Here is a 24,687-nt window from a genome sequence, read left to right on the forward strand (position 1 = left end):
TAACTTGGCAGGGTTATGTTGCTCATATCATGCGTATGGTATCTTGCATTGCTATGTCATTTGCTTAGTTCAGACATGCTTTGTGTGAATGCCACATGTTTAGTGTCTAATTACCATATATGTGAATTATGCAATGCCATCTTGTTGCAAGACATTATATATATGAATTATGCAATGTTATCTTGTTGCAAGGCATTATGTATGTGAATTATGCAATGCCATGTTGTTTAGGCAAGCGTCATATATGTGAATTATATCATGCCGTCCTTTTTTTGTATTTCTCATTGCTTCTGTCGACAATGTTTGTATATTCAACTACTCTTCCTGTGCATCAGCCTTTTGAATTCGTGATGGAGAAATCTTGAGTGAAAACAAGGTCTTCGGAGCAGACAATGCTACCTGCTGAGGCAGATATCTTGCTGGTTATAGATAGCTCTTGAGAGGAGGATTCAGAGGTAGATGACCAGTCCTATTTATCCCCCTGAGGTGTATGCTCAAACTTGGCAGGGTTATATTACTCATATAATGCATATGTTGTATTGCAATGCTTAGTTTTTACATCATATACACAATATTGAATGCCATCTCCTTAGTTGACACATCATATATGCGATTGCTCTCTGCTCACTTCCTTAGTATATAAATCATATATTTGAATAATGTCATGCCATGATGTTTACATAGACAGCATGTATCTGAATTATGGCATGCCAACCCATTTTCTAAAGACATAATATAGTTATATCATCTCATCCTGTTTACATAGTCATCATATTTTAAATTATGTCATTCTATCCGTGAATTATATCATGCCATCATGTTTCCATCGACGGCATGTTAGTGATTTATGGCATGCCAACCACTTTAATAGACACATCATATAGTTATATCGTGTCATCTTGTTTACATAGTCATCATATTTTGAAGTATGTCATTCTATCCTATTTAGTTAGCCATCATACATGTGAAATTGTGTCATGCTATCCTGTTTAATTAGCCATCATATATGTGAAATTATGTCATGCTATTCTGTTTGCTTAGACAACATAAATGTGAATTATTTCATGCCCTGTTTTCTTCCCTGCTATCCATTGCACCTGTCTATCTTACAATGTCTGTACATTCAATTACTTTTCTTGTTTATCAGCCATTTCAATTAGAGGGAGTGATGGCAGTATATGTGGGAGTAAAAACACGGTCTTCAGAAAAGATCGTGCTACCTGTCGATGCACATAGAACCACGGTTGTAGTTGCCCAAGAACCAACCCCACCACACATAACCCACACTCATGCAGATTGTACCCCTACCCAGTTGGACAGAGAACCAGCTACACTCCTTCTCACCCCAACCCCGGCAAATAGACACCCAGTTCCCGTTGACACAGCACCATCTCCACCACAGAGCACCCAAACACGAGCAGTTAGTAAGGCAACTGCAGTGCCCAAATCACGAGGACCACCACTCCGAACCCGAAGTCAACGCTTAAAGCAGAAGAAGAATTGTTCTCAGGTCAGGTTCCGTAGCTATGGTTCATACTACTTTGCTCTTGCATCAGTGTATTTACTGCTACCAACTAATTCAAATTTGAAGGATGCAATTGAAACTCCAATGGCGCAACAGGTATGTTTTAAACCTGTTTCTTCAACGTGTTTGGCTGTTTGCTGTTGTAACTTGCTCTATGTTGATTTCAGTTTCAATTGAATAAACAGTTATGTTCTGATGCCATGCACATTACAAGTGTTGTTATTGCTGTGTAGTTTCCCACACTTATATTCTGTCTATGCTTCTTTGTCTTAAATAGATATGATTCGAACTGTATCTATCTTGATTTGGCAACATAAACTAGAATGATATAGACCATACAGTGACCATACTACATAGATATATGTTTGTTTCATGTTGTTATCCTGTCCACCTTACTACTTAACTGGTTTACCAAAATGAGTTTCATATACTACATTGTAAAGCTGAGATGTGTTTGTTTGTTTCTCTTTTAGAACGCGGATAAAATATTGGAGAAGAGTACCATGTTATGCAATGGTAAAGGAAGTAATGCAGATAAGGTTCAAGATAGTGAGACATCCCTGTTGGTCTCCAAGAAAGCTGATAAAAATATATTGAAGACACTGAGACAACCCCAAAGTCATGTCTTGATGTAGTGTTTGAGTTACTGGCTACCACTGCTGGCACCATCTCTTCGAACTCGTTGCCTGAATCAGTTCGGCTTCTTGAGTCTCAACTTCAAGTTGAAAGACATCGATCAGATGTTATGCGTCAGGAAGCCAAGGGACTAAGGAAGTCCCTGCAGAATTCAGATGCATACTTTCTGGTGCAACAGCAAGCGCTGGAGGACTTAAGCGCCAAACAAGAGAAAGTTAATAAGCTTGCTAAGCATCTTGCCAGCATTATGGGTACCCAGGATATTGTTTCTTGAGATCTTCTAAAGTGGTTTCAGCTCTGGACTTATTTTGCTGCGGTGTTTATATGCTGCTGTGTTCCCTATATTTGCACTGGTGGCGAACTTTGATGCCCAGTGGATGTAATATGTGTAATAGCCGTGATAGCCTAGTGTAAGTTGCTTGCTTATTTATTTCCTTGTTGTCTTGTTTATTTGTTTGCTTGTAGTCAGTGCAGTTCTTTTTCTGTGGTTTGCTAGTGGCTGCAATAACCTATTTTTTTAAACTAGGCCACAATAATCATGGGCTAATATTTACTGTAGTGACACTGGGCCTCCTATGGGCCGTAGAAATAGTGGGCCTTCTACGGGCCGCATAAACAGTGGGCCTTCTACGGGCAGTACAAACAATGGGCCTTCTACGAGCCGGAGAAACAATAGGCCTTCTACGGGGCGTAGAAACAATGGGCCTTCAATGGGCCGTATCATCAATGGGCCTTATACGGGCCGTATGATCGATTGGCCAAACATGGGCCAAACAGACTACATTCTGGCCGTAAACGGGCTAGAGTTGGAATCGTCCCTTCATGGGCCGACCATAATGGTCCATCGTTAATAGGCCGTATTTGATGACGCTATGAAAACGGCCCAACGTATTAACGGATCACAAACGGGCCGACTGTAACCACAGGCTGAATTTGGCCCACAAGCAGAAAATGACAGTAACGGGCCATAAGTAAACGAATGCTAGAAAATAGCCCAAGAATAAATGGGCTCTGAGAAGGCCGAAAGATAACATGGGCTGGAAACGGCCCAACGGAACAACGGGCCGTTAATGGGTATAAAGTGATACACTATTCTTTACGGGCCAGTTTCACCACGGGCCGTTAATGGGTGTAAAGTGATACATTGTTCATTACGGGCCAGTTTCACCACGGGCCGTTAATAGGCCAAGAGTTACATAGGGCCTCATATGGGCCGAAAGACGTCATGGGCCATATATGGGCCAGAAGTGAAAATGGGTTGGAATCATATTGGATGGCCTAGATGACGCTACTGGGCCTTGGGTTAGCGGGTTGTAAATGGGCTATATGCGAACAGGTCGTTAACAAGCTTTCCATGGGCCGGCCCGCCACCTTTTGACCAAGTCAAACGGGTCGGCCTTTTCATAGGAATGGGCCTCTGTAGGGCCGTGCCATGTGTCGACGTATCATAGGCGCCTTCTGTCCAATGAGTGGATGACATCTGTCCCAGCGATGAGCCGACACATGTTTCCTCCAGCCAATGATGATTTTACACGTGGAAAATCCCCATTGGTCGAGGCTGTTAATGGGTTATTGGATCCAAAACCCGACCCGATAGCTTAACGGCGTTCCGTTACGGTGGATGCCACGTGTCGCTCACCCTTGACGAAAGCACTTCTGTGACGCACGATTTATCGTCATGGAAGTGGGCACTTCCTTGATGATAATTTTGGTAATGTCATGGAACACTTCTACGACAGCACAGGTATGACTATCTTGATTCTGTCATAAAATCGTCATGGATGTACATGCATGACAGAAAATGTGACCTACTGTGACAAACACGTATCATCACGGAAGTGTATTTTTTTGTAGTGACAACTGTGGAAAAAATTATTAGTTATCAAAACAAAGTACTACATGCATGCTCCTAGGGGGATAGATTGGTAGGAAAAGACCATCGCTCGTCCTCGACCGCCACTCATAAGGAAGACAATCAATAAATAAATCATGCTCCGACTTCATCACATAACGGTTCACCATACGTGCATGCTACGGGAATCACAAACTTTAGTACAAGTATTTCTCAAATTCACAACTACTCAACTAGCATGACTCTAATATCACCATCTTCATATCTTAAAACAATCATCAAGTATCAAACTTCTCATAGTATTCAATGCACTTTTTATGATAGTTTTTATTATACCCATCTTGGATGCCTATCATATTAGGACTAATTCTTAACCAAAGCAAACTACCATGCTGCTCTAAAGGACTCTCAAAATAATATAATTTAAGCATGAGAGATCAATAATTTCTATAAAATAAAACCACCACCGTGCTCTAAAAGATATAAGCGAAGCACTAGAGCAAAATTATCTAGCTCAAAAGATATAAGTGAAGCACATAGAGTATTCTAATAAATTCCAATTCATGTGTGTCTCTCCCAAAAGGTATCTACAAAAAGGATGATTGTGGTAAAATAAAAATCAAAGACTCATATCATACAAGACGCTCCAAGCAAAACACATATCATGTGGTGAATAAAAATATAGCCTCAAGTAAAGTTACCGATAGAAGAAGACGAAAGAGGGGATGCCTTCCGGGGCATCCCCAAGCTTAGGCTTTTGGTTGTCCTTGAATTTTACCTTGGGGTGCCTTGATCATCCGTAAGCTTAGGCTCTTGCCACTCCTTATTCCATAATCCATCAAATATTTACCCAAAACTTGAAAACTTCACAATACAAAACTTAAACAGAAAATCTCATGAGCTCTGTTAGTATAAGAAAAAAACCACCACTTAAGGTACTGTAATGAACTCATTATTTATTTATTTTGGTGTTAAACCTACTGTTTTCCAACTTATCTATGGTTCATAACCTCCGATACTAGCCATAGATTCATCAAAATAAGCAAACAACACGCGAAAAACAGAATCTGTCAAAAACAGAACAGTCTATAGTAATATGTAGGTTTCGAATACTTCTGTAGCCCCAAAAATTCTAAAATACACTCCTGGACGTGACGAATTTATCTATTAATCTTCTTCAAAAAGAATCAACCTAATCGCACTCTCCAGTAAAAAATGGCAGCAAATCTCGTGAACGCTAAAGTTTCTGTTTTTTTACAGCAAGATCGCAAAGACTTTCCCCAAGTCTTCCCAAAGGTTCTACTTGGCACAAACACTAATTAAAAGCATAAAACCACATCTAAACAGAGGCTAGATGAATTATTTGTTACTAAACAGAACCAAAAATCAAGAAACAAAAAAAAATTGGGTTGCCTCCCAACAAGCGCTGTCGTTTAACGCCCCTAGCTAGGCATAAAAAGCAAGAATAGATCTAGGTATTATCATCTTTGGTATGAAATCCATAAGGGGATCTCATAATAGATTCATAAGGTAATTTAATTTTATTTCTAGGAAAGTGTTCCATGCCTTTCCTTAACAGAAATTGGAATCTAATATTCCCTTCTTTCATATAAATAATCGCACCAATTGTTCTAAGGAAAGGTCTACCAAGAATAATAGGACATGTAGGATTGCAATCTATCAAGAACAATGAAATCTACGGGTACACAATTCCTATTTGCAGCAATAAGAACATCATTAATCCTTCCCATAGGTTTCTTAATAGTGGAATCCGCGAGGTGCAAATTTAAAGAACAATCATTAAATTCACGGAAACCTAACACATCACACAAAGTTTTTGGAATCATGGAAACGCTAGCACCCAAATCACATAAAGCATAGCATTCATGATCTTTAATTTTAATTTTAATAGTAGCTTCCTACTCATCATGAAGTTTTCTAGGGATAGAAACTTCCAATTCAAGCTTTTTCTTCATAAGATTGCATTAAAGCATCAACGATATGTTTGGTAAAGGCTTTATTTTGATTATAAGCATGTAGAGAATTTAGCACGGATTGCAACAAGGAAATACAACCTATCAAATAGCAATTATAATAATTAAATTTCTTGAAATCCAAAACAGTGGGTTCATTGCTATGTAAAGTTTTGACCTCATCAATCCCACTTTTAGCAAATTTTGCATCAAGATCTAAAAACTCCGAATCATTGGGACGCCTTTTAATTAAAGTTGACTCATATCCAATCCAATCATTATCAAGATTCATATTGCAAAACAAATATTTAATAGGAGACACGTCAATCACTTTTAGATCTTCATCCTTATTGTCATCAAAACTAGAAGAACACGATTTTATAAAGCAATCTTTTTTAGCATGCATCCTAGCGGTTCTTTATTTGCACTCATCAATGGAAATTCTCATGGCTTTGAGAGACTCATTGATATCATTCTTAGGTGGAATAGATCTAAGTTCCAAAGAATCAACATCAAGAGAAATTCTATCCATGTTCCTAGCCAACTCATCAATCTTAGACATTTTTTCTTCAATCAAAGCATTGAAACTCTTTTGCAAACTAATAAATTCTTTAATACTAGATTCAAAATCATAGGGCATATTATTATAATTTCCATAAGAATTGTTGTAGGAATTACCATAATTATTAGAGGAATTACTAGGAAACGACCTAGGATTAAAATTACCTCTATATGCGTTATTACCAAAATTATTCCTACCAACAAAATTCACATCCATAGATTAATTATTATTCTCAATCAAAGTAGACAAAGGCATATCATTAGGATCTAAATAAACACTCTTATTAGCAAAAAAATTCATAAGTTCATCCATCTTTCCACTCAAAACATTAATTTCTTCTATAACATCAACCTTTTTACTAGTAGATCTTTCAGTGTGCCATTGAGAATAATTAACCATAATATTATCTAGGACTTTAGTAGCTTCTCCTAAAGTGATTTCCATAAAAGTGCCTCCCACGTCCGAATCTAAAAGATTTCTAGAAGCAAAATTCAATCCGGCAAAAAAATTGTATAATCATCCAAAGATTCAAACCATGTGTAGGGTAATTACGTATCATTAATTTCATCCTCTCCCAAGCTTGTGCAACATGTTCATGATCAAGTTCCTTACAATTCTTAATATCGTTTCTAAGAGATATGATCTTAGCGGGAGGAAAATACTTAGAGATAAAAGCATCTTTGCACTTATTCCATGAATCAATACTATTTTTAGGCAAAGAAGAAAACCAAGTTTTAGCACGATCTCTAAGTGAAAACGGAAATAGCTTCAATTTAACAATATCATTATCCACATCTTTGTTATTTTGCATATCACACAAATCAACAAAGCTATTCAGATGGGTAGCGGCATCTTCACTAGGAAGGCCGGAAAACGGATCTTTCATGACAAGATTCAGCAAAGCAGTATTAATCTCACAAGATTCAGCATTGGTAAAGGGAGCAATCGGAGTGCTAATAAAATCACTATTGTTGGTATTGGAAAAATCACACAATTTAGTATTATCTTGAGCCAACGTGACAAACAATCCAACACACAAGCACACAAGAAGCAAGTTAAAAAGAGGCGAACAAAAAAGAGGCAACCGGAAAAGAGGGCGAATAAAACGGCAAGGGTGAAGTGGGGGAGAGGAAAACGAGAGGCAAATGGAAAATAATGCAATGTGAGGGATAAGATTTTATGGTAGGTACTTGGTATGTCTTAACTTGTGCGTAGATCTGCCTGACAACGGTGCCAGAAATCCTTCTTGATACCTCTTGAGCACTGTGTTGGTTTCCCTTGAAGAGGAAAGGGTGATGCGGCAAAGTAGCGTAAGTATTTCCTTCAGTTTTGGAGAACCAAGGTATCAATCCAGTAGGAGACTACACGCAAGTCACCTCGTACCTACACAAACAAATAAGAACCTTGCAACCAAAGCAATAAAGGGGTTTTCAATCCCTCCACGGCCACTTGCAAAAGTGAGATCTGATAGGGATAATAAATATTTTTGGTATTTTTATGATATAGATTGAAAGTAAAGATTGCAAAGTAAAAATAGATTGGAAACTTATATGATAAAAGATAGACCCGGGGGCCATAGGTTTCACTAGTGGCTTCTCTCAAGATAGCATAAGTTTTACGGTGGGTGAACAAATTACTGTCGAGCAATTGATAGAAAAGTGCATAATTATGAGAATATCTAGGCATGATCATGTATATAGGCATCACGTCCGCGACAAGTAGACCGAAATGATTCTACATCTACTACTATTACTCCACACATCGACCGCTATCCAGCATGCATTTAGAGTATTAAGTTCATAAGAACAGAGTAACGCAATAAGCAAGATGACATGATGTAGAGGGATAAACTCAAGCAATATGATATAAACCCCATCTTTTTATCCTCGATGGCAACAATACAATACGTGCCTTGCTGCCCCTGCTGTCACTGGGAAAGGACACCGCAAGATTGAACCCAAAGCTAAGCACTTCTCCCATTGCAAGAAAGATCAATCTAGTAGGCCAAACCAAACTGATAATTCGAAGAGACTTGCAAAGATAATTAAATCATACATATAAGAATTCAGAGAAGAACCAAATATTGTTCATAGATAATCTTGATCATAAACCCACAATTCATCGGATCTCGAGAAACACACCGCAAAAAGAGTTACATCGAATAGATCTCCAAGAAGATCGAGGAGAACTTTGTGTTGAGATCCAAAGAGAGAGAAGAAGCCATCTAGCTAATAACTATGGACCTGAAGGTCTAAGGTAAACTACCCACACATCATCGGAGAGGCTATGGTGTTGATGTAGAAGCCCTCTATGATTGATTCCCCCTCCGACGAAGCTCCGTAAAAGGCCCCAAGATGGGATCTCTTGGGTACAGAAGGTTGCGGTGGTGGAAATAGGGTTTCGTGGTGCTCCTGGATGTTTTCGGGGTATATGGACATATATAGGTGGAAGAAGTAGGTCGGTGGAGCCATGAGGGGTCCACGAGGGTGGGGGCGCGCCAGGGGGCAGGCACGCCTCCCTGCCTCATGGCCTCCTCGTTAATTTCTTGACGTCCACTCCAAGTCCTCTCGATCACGTTTGTTCCAAAAATAACTCTGCCGAAGGTTTCATTCCGTTTGGATTCCGTTTGATATTCCTTTTCTGCGAAACACTGAAATAGGCAAAAAAACAGCAATTTGCACTGGGCCTTAGGTTAGTAGGTTAGTCCCAAAAATAATATAAAAGTGCATAGTAAAGCCCATTAAACATCCAAAATAGATAATATAATAGCATGGAACAATCAAAAATTATAGATACCTTGGAGACGTATCAGCGCGCCCTAGGGGAGTCCTACTCCAACCGGGAGTAGGATTCCCCCCTTCCAAGTAGTAGGAGTAGGAGAGAAGGAAGGGGAGGAGAGGGGAAGTAAAGGGGGGGCCGGCCCCCACCCAATTCAGATTGCGCTAGGGGGCGCGCCTCCCACCTTTTCCCTTCCTCTCCTCTATTCCACTAAGGCCCAATAAAGCCCATATACTCCTCGGGGGGTTCCGGTAACCTCTCGGTACTCCGGAAAATGCCCGAACTCATCCGGAACCATTCCGATCTACAAACATAGGCTTCCAATATATCGATCTTTACGTCTCGACCATTTAGAAACTCCTCGTCATGTCTGTGATCATATCCGGGACTCCGAACTACCTTTGGTAAAACAAAACACATAAACTCGTAATACCGATCGTCACCGAACATTAAGTGTGCGAACCCTACGAGTTTGAGAACTATGTAGACATGACCGAGACTCATCTTTGGTCAATAACCAATAGCAGAACCTGGATGCTCATATTGGTTCCAACATATTCTACGAAGATCTACATCGGTCAAACCGCACAACAACATACGTTGTTCCCATTGTCATCGGTATGTTACTTGCCCGAGATTCGATCGTCGGTATCTCAATACCTAGTTCAACCTCGTTACCGGCAAGTCTCTTTACTCGTTCTGTAATGCATCATCCCGCAACTAACTCATTAGTCACATTGCTTGCAAGGCTTATAGTGATGTTCATTACCGAGAGGGCCCAGAGATACCTCTCCGATACTCGGAGTGACAAATCCTAATCTCGATCTATGCCAGCTCAACAAACACCATCGGAGACACATGTAGAGCATCTTTATAGTCACACAGTTACGTTGTGACGTTTGATAGCACACTAAGTGTTCCTCCGGTATTCGGGAGTTGTATGATCTCATAGTCATAGGAACATGTATAAGTTATGGAGAAAGCAATAGCAACAAACTAAACGATCATCGTGCTAAGCTAACGGATGGGTCAAGTCAATCACATCATTCTCTAATGATGTGATCCCATTAATCAAATGACAACTCATGTCTATGGTCAGGAAACATAACCATCATTGATTCAACGAGCTAGTCAAGTAGAGGCATACTAGTGACACTCTGTTTGTCTATGTATTCACACATGTACTAAGTTTCCAGCTAATACAATTCTAGCCTGAATAATAAACATTTATCATGATATAAGGAAATATAAATAACAACTTTATTATTGCCTCTAGGGCATATTTCCTTCGCCCACTACCTACGGCATCGCTGCCCGGCGAACAGGCATGGGTGTCGGTGTCAAAACAGGCAGATCTTGGGTAGGGGTCCCGAACTGTGTGTCTAAGGATCGAAGGTAACATGAGGCAGGGGACACGGTGTTTACCCAGGTTCGGGCCCTCTTGATGGAGGTAAAACCCTACGTCCTGCTTGATTGACTTTGATGAGTATAGGGGTTACAAGAGTTGATCTACCCCGAGATCATAATGGCTAAACCCTAGATATCTAGCATGTATGATTATGGCTGCCTCTACGGACTAAACCCTCCAATTTATATAGATACCGGAGGGGGCAAGGGTTTGTACATAGTTTGTTTACAGAGAAAGGAATCTTCATATACGAATGCCAAGCTTGCCTTCCACTCCAAGGAGAGTCCCATCCGGACACGGGGGAAGCCTTCTATCTTGTATCTTCATGGCCCACCAGTCCGGCCCACGTCACATAGCCCGGACGCCCGGGGACCCCTAATCCAGGACTCCCTCAGTAGCCCCTGAACCAGGCTTCAATGACGATGTGTCCGGCGCGCAGATTGTCTTCAGCATTGCAAGGCGGGTTCCTCCTCCGAATACTGCAAAGTAGTTGATCAAAAGAACTATATCCTACTCTGCACAATAGTTGCAACCCTGGCCCTCGAGGGCAAAACACTTTAAAAAATACGTTATGTCTTCCGACAATTTTTCCGGTGAGGTATTGTGTTCTGGCCTTATTATTATTTAGAACCGTTTTCCAACCTCCCATTTCGCGTTTTGAGACGCAGTATTCATTTACACGTCTTGTCAAAGCAGAGATCATGTCCCCTTATTGTGGGGTTCTCATCAATACAGATTTGGGTAATCCAACCGTGCCACTCACACGACTCCTGGGGAGTAGGCGAGTTTTCAGGCTCATGGGGGCGACGCTTGATATTCACTGCCTTTATAAGGAGACAAGGATCCACCTTTTTACCCCACGCCTTCTTCCTCCTCGGCCCATCTACCCTCAAGCTCCAGCGCCCAAGCTTCAACCCTTTCCGTCCCCCACAAACGCTCCAACCATGTCCGGATCTGGAGCACAGGGCAAGTGGATGGCCTCCTCCGTCATGGAGGAGCGCATCAAAGAACTCCGGGAGGCGGGTATTTAGACAAGGAAATCGCCCATCGGCTCCCTGCCAAAAAGAAGATCATTCCCACACGAGAGCCTAATGAGAGGGTAGTATTCATTCCCCACTTCCTTCGCAGGCTAGGGTTTCCTATCCACCCTTTCCTCCATGGATTCATGCACTACTATGGGCTAGATTTCCATGATCTAGCCCCAAATTCATTCCTCAACATCTCGGCGTTCATCATCGTGTGTGAGGCATTCCTTCGCATCCTCCCACTTCGGCCTATGGCTCAAGGTATTCAATGTGAAGCCGAAGGTGGTCGAGGGTCAACATACGGAGTGCGGCGGCGCCATGGTGACCAAGCTCCCTAACGTCACCTGGCCCAAGGGGGGCTTCATAGAGACCGTAAAGTGGTGGCAATAGGAGTGGTTCTATGCTACGGAACCTCGCGAAGCCTCATGGGCCGCCACTCCTAAGTTAACCGGTCCGCCAAAGCGGCTCACATCATGGCTCAATAAGGGCCTAGATTGGGCATCATCCGACGAGGTGACGACGCTACAAAAGCGCGTCAAGAGCATGATGGACAGGAACACCAGCCTCGCCAGCGTGATCCAGGTGATGCTATTTCGTCGGATTCTCCCCTGCCAACGCCAGACTTCCCATATGTGGGAGTTCGATCCGACAAGTCCTCGGACCTTGCAGCGTTCTTCGGCATGAAGCACGAAGACATATGGAAACTGTTGTTCAAGGCCCAAACGTCATGGCCGCCAATGACCGAAGACCTCGGCCATGACTGCGCTCACCCAGCCACTCCAGTAAGTTTTTCGGATTTCTAATCATATCCTTGATTTGTAGATCCAGGGAGTAAGTTCAACCGCCCCCCCCCCTTGTCTCCTAGGGCTGGACGAAGAAGGCAGAGCGGATCAAGGGTCCGGCTCCCCTGCCCGAAGACCCAGCTATTCCTCTTCTGATGAAGATGCTGGTTCCGGCACCGTACCAGGCACCGGAAAAGAAGGCCAAGAAGAAGGGCAAGGAGGCACAGAGTGGCCTTCGTGAAAAGTTGCTTCAGACATATCATCTGAAGACACTGAACCTCTCTCCTCCCATGATGAAGACGAGGAGGAAGAGGAGGAGCACAATTCTCCTCCCAAGGGGGAAAAAAGGGGAGCTTCTGCAGATCTAGAGGCGGAAGCATCCAAGGGGAAACTCTCCCTTTCAGACGATTCGAAATTGAACGCTGAAGCTGTCCCCGAATGGAACCCCAGGCCGAAGCCTTCGGCCAAATCGTAAGTATTTAAGGATAATATATGTATTAGGCTTTATCCCTTGTAATTCTAACACACAAAATCATGTATTGTAGTCCGGCCCGTGATCTCCCCCGGCAATCATCGTCCTCTGGGAATTCGCTGGGTTCGGACATGATGGCGAGCGAGTCGCCTCCACCGGCCTCTCCACCCACTGCTACGGACAACCCCGAAGTGTTGTCTCGAAGGGCCTCTCCAGGACACTGAGAGGTGCTGGAAGCCGTCAAGGTGGCGTCAGAGGGCAATACCTCTGCAGCTGAGAACATGGGGGAGCGGACCCCCGTGGAGACTCGCAACGGGGGCCATGCCCAATTCGGCCCCAATCAAATATCATTTTGGAGGCCACTACAGCTTCGGAATCAGGCGAGCAGCCTCCTTCGAAAGAAGGGGGTGTGTCGACTCCTCCGGCGACCTCTATCAATCCGGAGGCGCCGGACACTCTGATGGAAGCACTTCGGAGCGCCTCCGTCATTGAAGAAAATCGTACCCATACGGGTGCGGTGGTCAAAAATATTCGGTCCGCTAAGAGCGGATTGAACGAGGCCTATACTAGCCTTCTGACAGGATTTGAGGTACGTGGTTTAAATAAACAAAATGCCTGTGTATAGTTAGTAGCCCCTGAGACTCCGTTCGGCGTTAGCGAAGAAAAAGCCGAACAGAGGATCGAATATTTCGCAGGAGATTAACATACATGTGTACTTGAACAAACAGGCGTCGAGGTTGGTGGCAGTCGCCCATGCCAATGAAGTTTCCGAACTAAAGCGGCAGCTGAAGCGGGCCAATGAAGAGCTCATCCGCACCAACAAATTGTTGGCGGAGAAGCAAGGTATGCGATTCACATTTGACATGATATGGCTTGTTGTCTGTGTTGTCTTGCTGAGTTTTGTAATTATGCTCACAGTTGACGCGTCTGAGGTCGAGACCCTCAAAAACGGACTGGACGAGGCCAAGAAGAAGGTGGAGGGGGAATGAGCCACCCGCCAAAAGCATGAATCACGGGTGGAGGAAGTTCAGCAAGAGCTCAAGGATGCCATAGGCAAATTTGAGTCCGGATCGAGATTCCGAACTTGCTGAGGCCCTCTAAAGTGTGAAGGCAGCCTGGGTTGAAGCCCAAGGCGCCTACCGGGAGATCCAAGAAGCGAAGTAGATCGCGGTGGGTAAGGCCTTTAACATGCAAAGCAAATTTGTAAGGAGGAGGTACATATTATTGACCCGCGTTTGGAGTTCTCCAGGGGCGTTTGTGGATCTACCCCGGACTATTGCTGATGATGCGGATTTCTTCCGAGACGAATAGGGGAGTTCAAAGGAGAAGCTGTTCTGGAAGCAGTACCTTGCACCAGAGCATCCGGTGCCCTTCAGCGATCAGCTGCAGTAGTTGACCGAGCTACATAGGGTGGCCGAACTGGCCATGAAAGATGTTATAGTTCGACTTTGGCTAGCCGAACCCATACCCGACAGTTACTTCGGGCTCGTGAAGCGGCTCATCTGCGCCTGCCCCCGGCTTGATGTCATAAAGCGGTCGACCTGTATCGAAGGTGCCCAGATGGCCTTCGCCTGTGTAAAGGTGCAGTGGGAGAAGATGAACGCTATCAGCTGGCAACCGAGGGACCGCCCGCGGGAAAAGAGCACCACACGCTGATGTCTACTACACAACCTTCTTCTTGTAGACGTTGTTGGGCCTCCAAGTGCAGAGGTTTGTAGGACAGTACCAAATTTCCCTCAAGTGGATGACCTAAGGTTTATCAATCCGTGGGAGGCGTAGGATGAAGATGGTCTCTCTCAAACAACCCTGCAACCAAATAACAAAGATTCTCTTGTGTCCCCAACACACCCAATACAATGGTAAATTTTATAGGTGCACTAGTTCGGCGAAGAGATGGTGATACAAGTGCAATATGGATAGTAGATAATGGTTTTTGTAATCTGAAAATATAAAAACAGCAAGGTAACAAGTGGTAAAAGTGAGCATAAACGGTATTGCAATGCCAGGAAAAGGCCTAGGGTTCATACTTTCACTAGTGCAAGTTCTCTCAACAATAATAACATAATTGGATCACATAACTATCCCTCAACATGCAACAAAGAGTCACTCCAAAGTCACTAATAGCGGAGAACAAACGAAGAGATTATGGTAGGGTACGAAACCACCTCAAAGTTATCCTTTCTGATCGATCTATTCAAGAGTCCGTAGTAAAATAACACGAAGCTATTCTTTCTGTTCAATCTATCATAGAGTTCGTACTAGAATAACACCTTAATACACAAATCAACCAAAACCCTAATGTCACCTAGATACTCCAATGTCACCTCAAGTATCCATGGGTATGATTATACGATATGCATCACACAATCTCATATTCATCTATTCAACCAACACAAAGAACTTCAAAGAGTGCCCCAAAGTTTCTACCGGAGAGTCAAGACGAAAACGTGTGCCAACCCCTATGCATAAGTTCACAGAACTCACAAGTTGATCACCAAGACATACATCAAGTGGATCACGTGATATCCCATTGTCACCACAGATAAGCACATGCAAGACATACATCAAGTGTTCTCAAATCCTTAAAGACTCAATCCGATAAGATAACTTCAAAGGGAAAACTCAATCCATTACAAGAGAGTAGAGGGGGAGAAACATCATAAGATCCAACTGTAATAGCAAAGCTCGCGATACATCAAGATCGTACCACCTCCAGAACACGAGAGAGAGAGAGAGAGAGAGAGAGAGAGAGAGATCAAACACATAGCTACTGGTGCATACCCTCAGCCCCGAGGGTGAACTACTCCCTCCTCGTCATGGAGAGAGACGGGATGATGAAGATGGCCACCGAAGAGGGATTCCCCCTTCGGCAGGGTGCCGGAACAGGGTCCCGATTGGTTTTTGGTGGCTACAGAGGCTTGCGGCGGCGGAACTCCCGATCTATTCTGCTCCCGATGTTATTAGGGTATATGGACATATATAGGCGAAAGAAGTCGGTCAGGGGAGCCACAAGGGTGGGGGCGCGCCCAGGGGTAGGGCACGCCTCCCTGCCTCGTGGCTTCCTCAAAGCTTCCCTGACGTCTACTCCAAGTCTCTTGGATTGCTTCCATTCCAAAAATAACTCTCCCGAAGGTTTCATTCCGTTTGGACTCCGTTTGATATTCCTTTTCTTCGAAACACTGAAATAGGCAAGAAAACAACAATTTGGGTTGGGCCTCCGGTTAATAGGTTAGTCCCAAAAATAATATAAAAGTGTATAATAAAGCCCATAAACATCCAAAACAGATAATATAATAGCATGAAACAATCAAGAATTATAGACACGTTAGAGACATATCAGCATCCCCAAGCTTAATTCATGCTCATCCTCGAGTAGGTAAATGATAAAAACAGAACTTTTGATGTGGAATGCTACCTAATATTTATCCATGTAATTCTCTTTCTTGTGGCAAGAATATTCAGATCCATAAGATTCAAGACAAAAGTTTAATATTGACATAAAAATAATAATACTTCAAGCATACTAACAAAGTAATCATGTCTTGTCAAAATAACATGGCCAAAGAAAGCTATCCCTACAAAATCATATAGTCTGGCTATGCTCTATCTTCATCACAGAAAATATTTAAATCATGCACAACCCCGATGACAAGCCAAGCAATTGTTTCATACTTTTGATGTTCTCAAACTTTTTCAATCTTCACGCAATACATGAGCGTGAGCCATGTATATAGCACTATAGGTGGAATAGAATGGTGGTTGTGGAGAAGACAAAAAGGAGAAGATAGTCTCACATCAACTAGGCGTATCAACGGGGTATGGAGATGCCCATCAATAGATATCAATGTGAGTGAGTAGGAATTGCCATGCAACGGATGCACTAGAGTTATAAGTGTATGAAAGCTCAAAAAGAAACTAAGTGGGTGTGCATCCAACTCGCTTGCTCACGAAGACCTAGGGCATTTTGAGGAAGCCCATCATTGGAATATACAAGCCAAGTTCTATAATGAAAGATTCCCACTGGTATATGAAAGTGACAACATAGGAGACTCTCTATCATGAAGATCATGGTGCTACTTTGAAGCACAAGTGTGGTAAAAGGAGAGTAGCATTGCCCCTTCTCTCTTTTTCTCTCATTTTTTTGTTTTTTTGTTTTTTTGGACCTTCTCTTTTTTTATGGCCTCTTTTTTCTCTTTTTTCGTCCGGAGTCTCATCCCGACTTGTGGGGGAATCATTGTCTCCATCATCCTTTCCTCACTGGGATAATGCTCTAATAATGATGATCATCACACTTTTATTTACTTACAACTCAAGGATTCCAACTCGATACTTAGAACAAAATATGACTCTACATGAATGCCTCCACCGGTGTACCGGGATGTGCAAAGACTCATGAGTGACATGTATGAAAGAATTATGAATGGTGGCTTTGCCACAAATACGATGTCAACTACATGATCATGCAAAGCAATATGACAATGATGGAGCGTGTCATAATAAACGGAACGGTGGAAAGTTGCATGGCAATATATCTTGAAATGGCTATGGAAATGCCATAATAGGTAGGTATGGTGGCTGTTTTGAGGAAGGCAAATGGTTGGTTTATGGTACTGGCGAAAGTTGCATGGTACTAGAGAGGCTAGCAATGGTGGAAGGGTGAGAGTGTGTATAATCCATGGACTCAACATTAGTCATAAAGAACTCACATAGTTATTGAAAAAATCTATTAGTTATCGAAACAAAGTACTAAGTGCATGCTCCTAGGAGGATAGATTGGTAGGAAAAGACCATTGCTCGTCCCCGACCGGCACTCATAAGGAAGACAATCAATAAATAGATCATGCTTCGACTTCATCACATAACGGTTCACCATACGTGCATGCTACGGGAATCACAAACTTCAACACAAGTATCTATCAAATCCACAACTACTCAACTAGCATGACTAATATTACCATCTTCATATCTCAAAACAATTATCAAGTATCAAACTTCTCATAGTATTCAATGCACTCTATATGAAAGTTTTTATTATACCCATCTTGGATGCCCATCATATTAGGACTAGTTTCATAACCAAAGAAAATTACCATCCTGTTTAGGACTCACAAAATAATATAAGTGAAGCATGAGAGTTCATCTATTTCTTCAAAATAAAACCACCGCCATGCTCTAAAAAGATATAAGTGAAGCACTAGAGCAAATGACAAACTACTCCGAAAGATATAAGTGAAGATCAATGAGTAGTCGAATAATTATGCCACTATGTGAAGACTCTCTAACATTTAATAACTTCATATCTTGGTATTTTATTCAAACATCAAGCAAAACAAAATAAAATAAAATGACGCTCCAAGCAAAACACATATCATGTGGTGAATAAAAATATAGCTCCAAGTAAAGTTACCGATGAACGAAGGCGAAAGAGGGGATGCCTTACGGGGCATCCCCAAGCTTAGGCTCTTGGTTGTCATTGAATATTACCTTGGGGTGCCTTGGGCATCCCCAATATTAGGCTCTTGCCACTCCTTATTCCATATTCCATTGAATCTTTACCCAAAACTTGAAAACTTCACAACACAAAACTTAACAGAAAACTCATAAGCCCCGTTAGTATAAGAAAATAAGTCACCACTTAGGTACTGTTGTGAACTCATTCTAAATTCATATTGGTGTAATATCTACTTTATTCCAACTTCTCTATGGTTCATACCCTCCGATACTACTCATAGATTCATCAAAATAAGCAAACAACACAATGAAAACAGAATCTATCAAAAACAAAACAGTGTGTAGTAATCTGTATCAAATGTATACTTATGGAACCCCAAAAATTCTAAAATAAATTTATGGACGAGAGGAATTTATCTATTAATCATATTCAAAAAGAATTAACTAAATATCACTCTCCAGTAAAAAATGGCAGCTAATCTCGTGAGCGCTAAAGTTTCTGTTTTTTACAGCAAGATCGCAAGAACTTCCCCCAAGTCTTCCCAAAGGTTCTACTTGGCACAAACACTAATTAAAACATAAAACCACATCTAAAAATACGCTAGATGAATTATTTATTACTAAACAGGAACAAAAATAAAATTGGGTTGCCTCCCAACAAACGCTATTGTTTAACGCCCCTAGCTAGCCATGATGATTTCAATGATGCTCACATAAAAGATAAGAATTGAAACATAACGGGAGCATCATGAAGCACATTACAAGCACATTTAAGCCTAACCCACTTCCTATGCATAGGGATTTTGTGAGAAAACAACTTGTGGAACAATAATCAACTAGCATAGGAAGGCAAAACAAGCATAACTTCAAAACTTTAAGCACGTAGAGAGGAAACTTGATATTATTGCAATTCCTATAAGCATATGTTCCTCCCTCATAATAAATTTCAGTGGCATCATGAATGAATTCAACAATATAGCTATCACAAAACTTATTCTTAACATGATCCACATGTATGCAAAGTTGACACTCTTCCAAAATAGTGGGATTAACATTAACTAAAGTCATGACCTCTCCAAACCCACTTTCATAATTATCACAATAAGATTCAACACCCTCCAAAATAGTGGGATCATTACTTCCTAAAGTTGACACTCTTCCAAACCCACTTTCATGAGTATAATCATCATAAATAGGAGGCATGCTATCATCAAAATAAATTTGCTCATCAAAACTTGGGGGGAAAAATATCATCTTCATCAAACATAGCATCCCCAAGCTTGTGGCTTTGCATATCATTAGCATCATGGATATTCAAGGAACTCATACTGACAACATTGCAACCATGCTCATCATTCAAATATTTAGTGCCAAACATTCTAATGCATTCTTCTTCTAGCACTTGAGCACAATTATCGGAATCCTTATTTTCACGAAGACATTAAAAAGATGAAGCATATGAGGTACCCTTAATTCCATTTTTTGTAGTTTTATTTTATATACTAAACTAGTGATAAAACAAGAAACTAAAAGATTCGATTGCAAGGTCTAAAGATATACCTTCAAGCACTCACCTCCCCGGCAACGGCGCCATAAAAGAGCTTGATGTCTACTACACAACCTTCTTCTTGTAGACGTTGTTGGGCCTCCAAGTGCAGAGGTTTGTAGGACAGTAGAAAATTTCCTTCAAGTGGATGACCTAAGGTTTATCAATCCGTGGGCGGCGTAGGATGAAGATGGTCTCTCTCAAGCAACCCTACAACCAAATAACAAAGAGTCTCTTGTGTCCCCAACACACCCAATACAATGGTAAATTGTATAGGTGCACTAGTTCGGCGAAGAGATGGTGATACAAGTGCAATATGGATAGTAGATAATGGTTTTTGTAATCTGAAAATATAAAAACAGCAAGGTAACAAGTGGTAAAAGTGAGCATAAATGGTATTGCAATGCTAGGAAACAAGGCCTAGGCTTCATACTTTCACTAGTGCAAGTTCTCTCAACAATAATAACATAATTGGATCATATAACTATAACTCAACATGCAACAAAGAGTCACTCCAAAGTCACTAATAGCGGAGAACAAACGAAGAGATTATGGTAGGGTACGAAACCATCTCAAAGTTATCCTTTCTGATCGATCTATTCAAGAGTCAGTAGTAAAATAACACGAAGCTATTCTTTCCGTTCAATCTATCATAGAGTTCGTACTAGAATAACACCTTAATACGCAAATCAACCAAAACCATAATGTCACCTAGATACTCCAATGTCACCTCAAGTATCCGTGGGAATGATTATATGATATGCATCACACAATCTCAGATTCATCTATTCAACCAACACAAAGAACTTCAAAGAGTGCCCCAAAGTTTCTACCGGACATTCAAGACGAAAACGTGTGCCAACCCTATGCATAAGTTCACGGAACTCGCAAGTTGATCACCAAAACATACATCAAGTGGATCACGTGATATCCCATTGTCACCACAGATAAGCACATGCAAGACATACATCAAGTGTTCTCAAATCCTTAAAGACTCAATCCGATAAGATAACTTCAAAGGGAAAACTCAGTCCATTACAAGAGAGTAGAGGGGGAGAAACATCATAAGATCCAACTATAATAGCAAAGCTCGCGATACATCAAGATCGTACCACCTCAAGAACACGAGAGAGAGAGAGAGAGAGATCAAACACATAGCTACTGGTACATACCCTCAGCCCCGAGGGTGAACTACTCCCTCCTCGTCATGGAGAGCGCCGGGATGATGAAGATGGCCACCGGATAGGGATTCTCCCTCCAGCAGGGTGCCAGAACAGGATCCTATTGGTGGCTACAGAGGCTTGCGGCGGCGGAACTCTCTATCTATTCTGCTCCCCGATGTTTTTAGGGTATATGGACATATATAGGTGAAAGAAGTCGGTCAGGGGAGCCACGAGGGGCCCACAAGGGTGGGGGCGCGCCCAGGGGGTAGGGCGCGCCTCCCTGCCTCGTGGCTCCCTTGAAGCTTCCCTAACGTCTACTCCAAGTCTCCTGGATTGCTTCCGTTCCAAAAATAACTCTCCCGAAGGTTTCATTCCGTTTGGACTCCGTTTGATATTCCTTTTCTTCGAAACACTGAAATAGGCAAGAAAACGGCAATTTGGGTTGGGCCTCTGGTTAATAGGTTAGTCCCAAAATAATATAATAGTGTATAATAAAGCCCATAAACATCCAAACAAATAATATAATAGCATGAAACAATCAAGAATTATAGATACGTTGGAGACGTGTCACACGCCTGAGCGGTATTTCGATGAAGTCTTGGAGGGTTCCCGCATTGTAGAGTTCCAGTGTTTGAACGACACTATTTTCGAATGATGTACCTGTAATGCCCATACTTTGTATTATAAAACAAGGCTTATGTATGATGTGTTGCTTGTTTTATTTTGAAATCCTCTCCTCCTATGCGGCCGTTTACGGTATCTGAGAGTTGGCAAGTCGTCGCCTTCAGGCCCCACGTAGGTAGTACGGGGGTGTTCGGAATGGCACCTAGACACACTTGACCCAACTAGCATGGTCCTTGAAGGAGGTGTCAGTGCGGCGAACCAGCCAATCAGACTATGTGGCTTTATCGCTCTCACTTAGCCATAGGAGTTTGACAATGAGGTTTATAGGCGTAGCCCCTGGTGTTGCTCGATTATCCGTACTTGGGTGTTGTAGACGCCTGATCGAGCATAGACCGGTCCTTCGCATAATGCGAGAAAAATCGCAAGAGATTTGTAGTTAGTCGCCGAATAGCTGACCAGCTCTCGCCGCACCATGATAGTCAGTTTTCGTCTTTCTCTACTGAGGTGTTTATGCGGATGAGCCGGAAACACAATCGCAGTAGTTCTCCCTTTACTGCCTTAGCCGAAAAAGCAGAACGTAAGGCAATAACCACAGGAGCCGGGCAACCCAACTATTGACCAAAGACATGATTCAAAGCCGATGCATATAATGCTATATTTGTGACGCCGAATTTGCACTGCAAAAGTGTTTCAGACTTATTTTATTTTTAGGACATGTACATGGCCGAATGGAGCCCCTGGCAATTTAGGTAGTACCAAGGTGTACATGGCAATCAGACGGAGAAAAAAACAAGGAATACAAGTTAGGAAATAAGCCAGTACCGAGTACGCTGGGCGAAAGACTGTTTCCATTATTGACTGATTGATACGTCAAAACGTATTTTTACAAATGATGTGACAAGCATCCAGGCTATTTTACATGTCGAATACTAGGGAAAGTTGTGTACGAGTCCTAAAGAGGAAGAAGCGATCTTTAAAGATCCTTTAGATAATATGTCACATGTCTGCGCAGCGTTGCTCCTTGTTGTGTGATCCTTCAAGAGGATCAATGATAGGTTTTTCACAAAGGGACTGGAGACGGTGCCCTTGTTACCATCAAAAGTTGACGTGGGTTTAAGGAATCTGAAAAAGAAAAAATAAGGAAAAGAGAAATGATATGGGGGTCCACATAGGGTCGAGCCGTATTGTGGATTTTATTTTTAATATGCCTCTGTCTTTGCCCATGGTATCTTAAGTGTGTAGTTATGTACGCGTGGTACATATGCCGGGATGCGGTTGGGGATGAGACGGAGGCCAAACTGCTAATCAAGATCCTGACGATCTTGATTGTCGCTTTGCAGGGTGGTCCAGACACATTTAACAATGTCCAGGGGCTTGACTGCCGATGTAGTATTTGGCTTGATAAGGCCATTCTGGACTTCCGCTGCAAGGACCGCTGTGTGCTCCTCAGTACAGAGGGAGCACTCCGTGTTTTCATTGACTGTTATGACACCGCGGGGTCCGGGCATCTTGAGTTTGAGGTAGGTATAGTGCGGGATCGCATTGAAGCGAGCGAACGCGGTTCGTCCGAGCAGTTCATGATAGCCACTGCGGAAGGGGACGATGTCGAAGATCAAGTCTTTGCTTTGGAAGTTGTCTGGAGAGCCGAAGCCGACTTCCAATGTGATTGAGCCCGGGCAACGGGCCTCTACTCCAGGTATTACTCCTTTAAAGGTAGTTTTGGTGGGTTTGAGTCTTGATGAATCAATACCCATTTTACGGATCGTGTCCTGATAGAGAAAGTTAAGACTACTACCGCCGTCCACGAGGACTCGCCTAAGGTGGAATCCATCGATAATCGGGTCGAGGACCAATGCAGCCAAGCCTCGGTGACGGATACTAGTCAGATGGTCTCTGCGATCTAAAGTGATCGGGCAGGCTGGCCATGGGTTAAATTTTGGGGCGACTGGATCTATCGCGTAGACGTCCCTCAGAGCGCGCTTGCACTCCCGTTTGGGGATATGAGTAGCGTATATCATATTCACCATTTTGACTATGGGGGGAAATTTCTTCTATCCCCCTGTATTCGGCGGATGAGGTTCGTCGTCATCATCCTCGCTAGGCGACCCCTTCTCCTTATGTTCGGTATTCAGCTTACCGGCATGTTTGAAGACCCAGCAACTTATGTGGGTATGGTTGGCAGGCTTGTCTGGGGTGCCATGAATCTGGCAAGGTCAATCGAGTATTCGGCCCAAGTTAGATGAACTGCCTTTATTCTTTTTGAATGGCCTCTTCCATTAACCGGATTTAGAGCCACTGAATCTAGCGTTGACCGTTGTGTCTTCGGTATTATTAATGTTGCTCTGACGCTTGTGTTTGTTGCGTCGGGGCCTCCCGTTGCCGTTTCTAGTTTTAGAGGTACCTGCGTCACTGGTACTATTGTTGTTGCGGGCTAACCACCTATCCTCTCCCGCGCAAAAGCGGCTCATGAGTGTTGTAAGGGCTGCCATGGACTTTGGCTTCTCTTGGCCGAGGTTGTTGGGGAACGTAGTAATTTCAAAATTTTCCTACGCACACGCAGGATCATGGTGATGCATAGCAACGAGAGGGGAGAGTGTTGTCTACATACCCTCGTAGACCATTCATGGAAGCGTTATATCAATGTGGTTGATGTAGTCGTACGTCTTCACGATCCGACCGATCCAAGTACTGAAAGCACGGCACCTCTGAGTTCTGCACACGTTCGGCTCGGTGACGTCCTCGCCTTCTCGATCCAGCAAGAGGGGCGAAGTAGTAGATGAGTTCCGGCAGCACGACGGCGTGGTGACGGTGTTGGTGAAGAACAATCTCCGTAGGGCTTTGCCTAGGCACTACGAAAACTATGACAGAGGATAAACTACAGGGGACGGGG

The sequence above is a fragment of the Triticum dicoccoides genome, chromosome 2A, assembly GCF_002162155.2.
Source record: "Triticum dicoccoides isolate Atlit2015 ecotype Zavitan chromosome 2A, WEW_v2.0, whole genome shotgun sequence".
Taxonomy (NCBI): Eukaryota; Viridiplantae; Streptophyta; class Magnoliopsida; order Poales; family Poaceae; genus Triticum; species Triticum dicoccoides.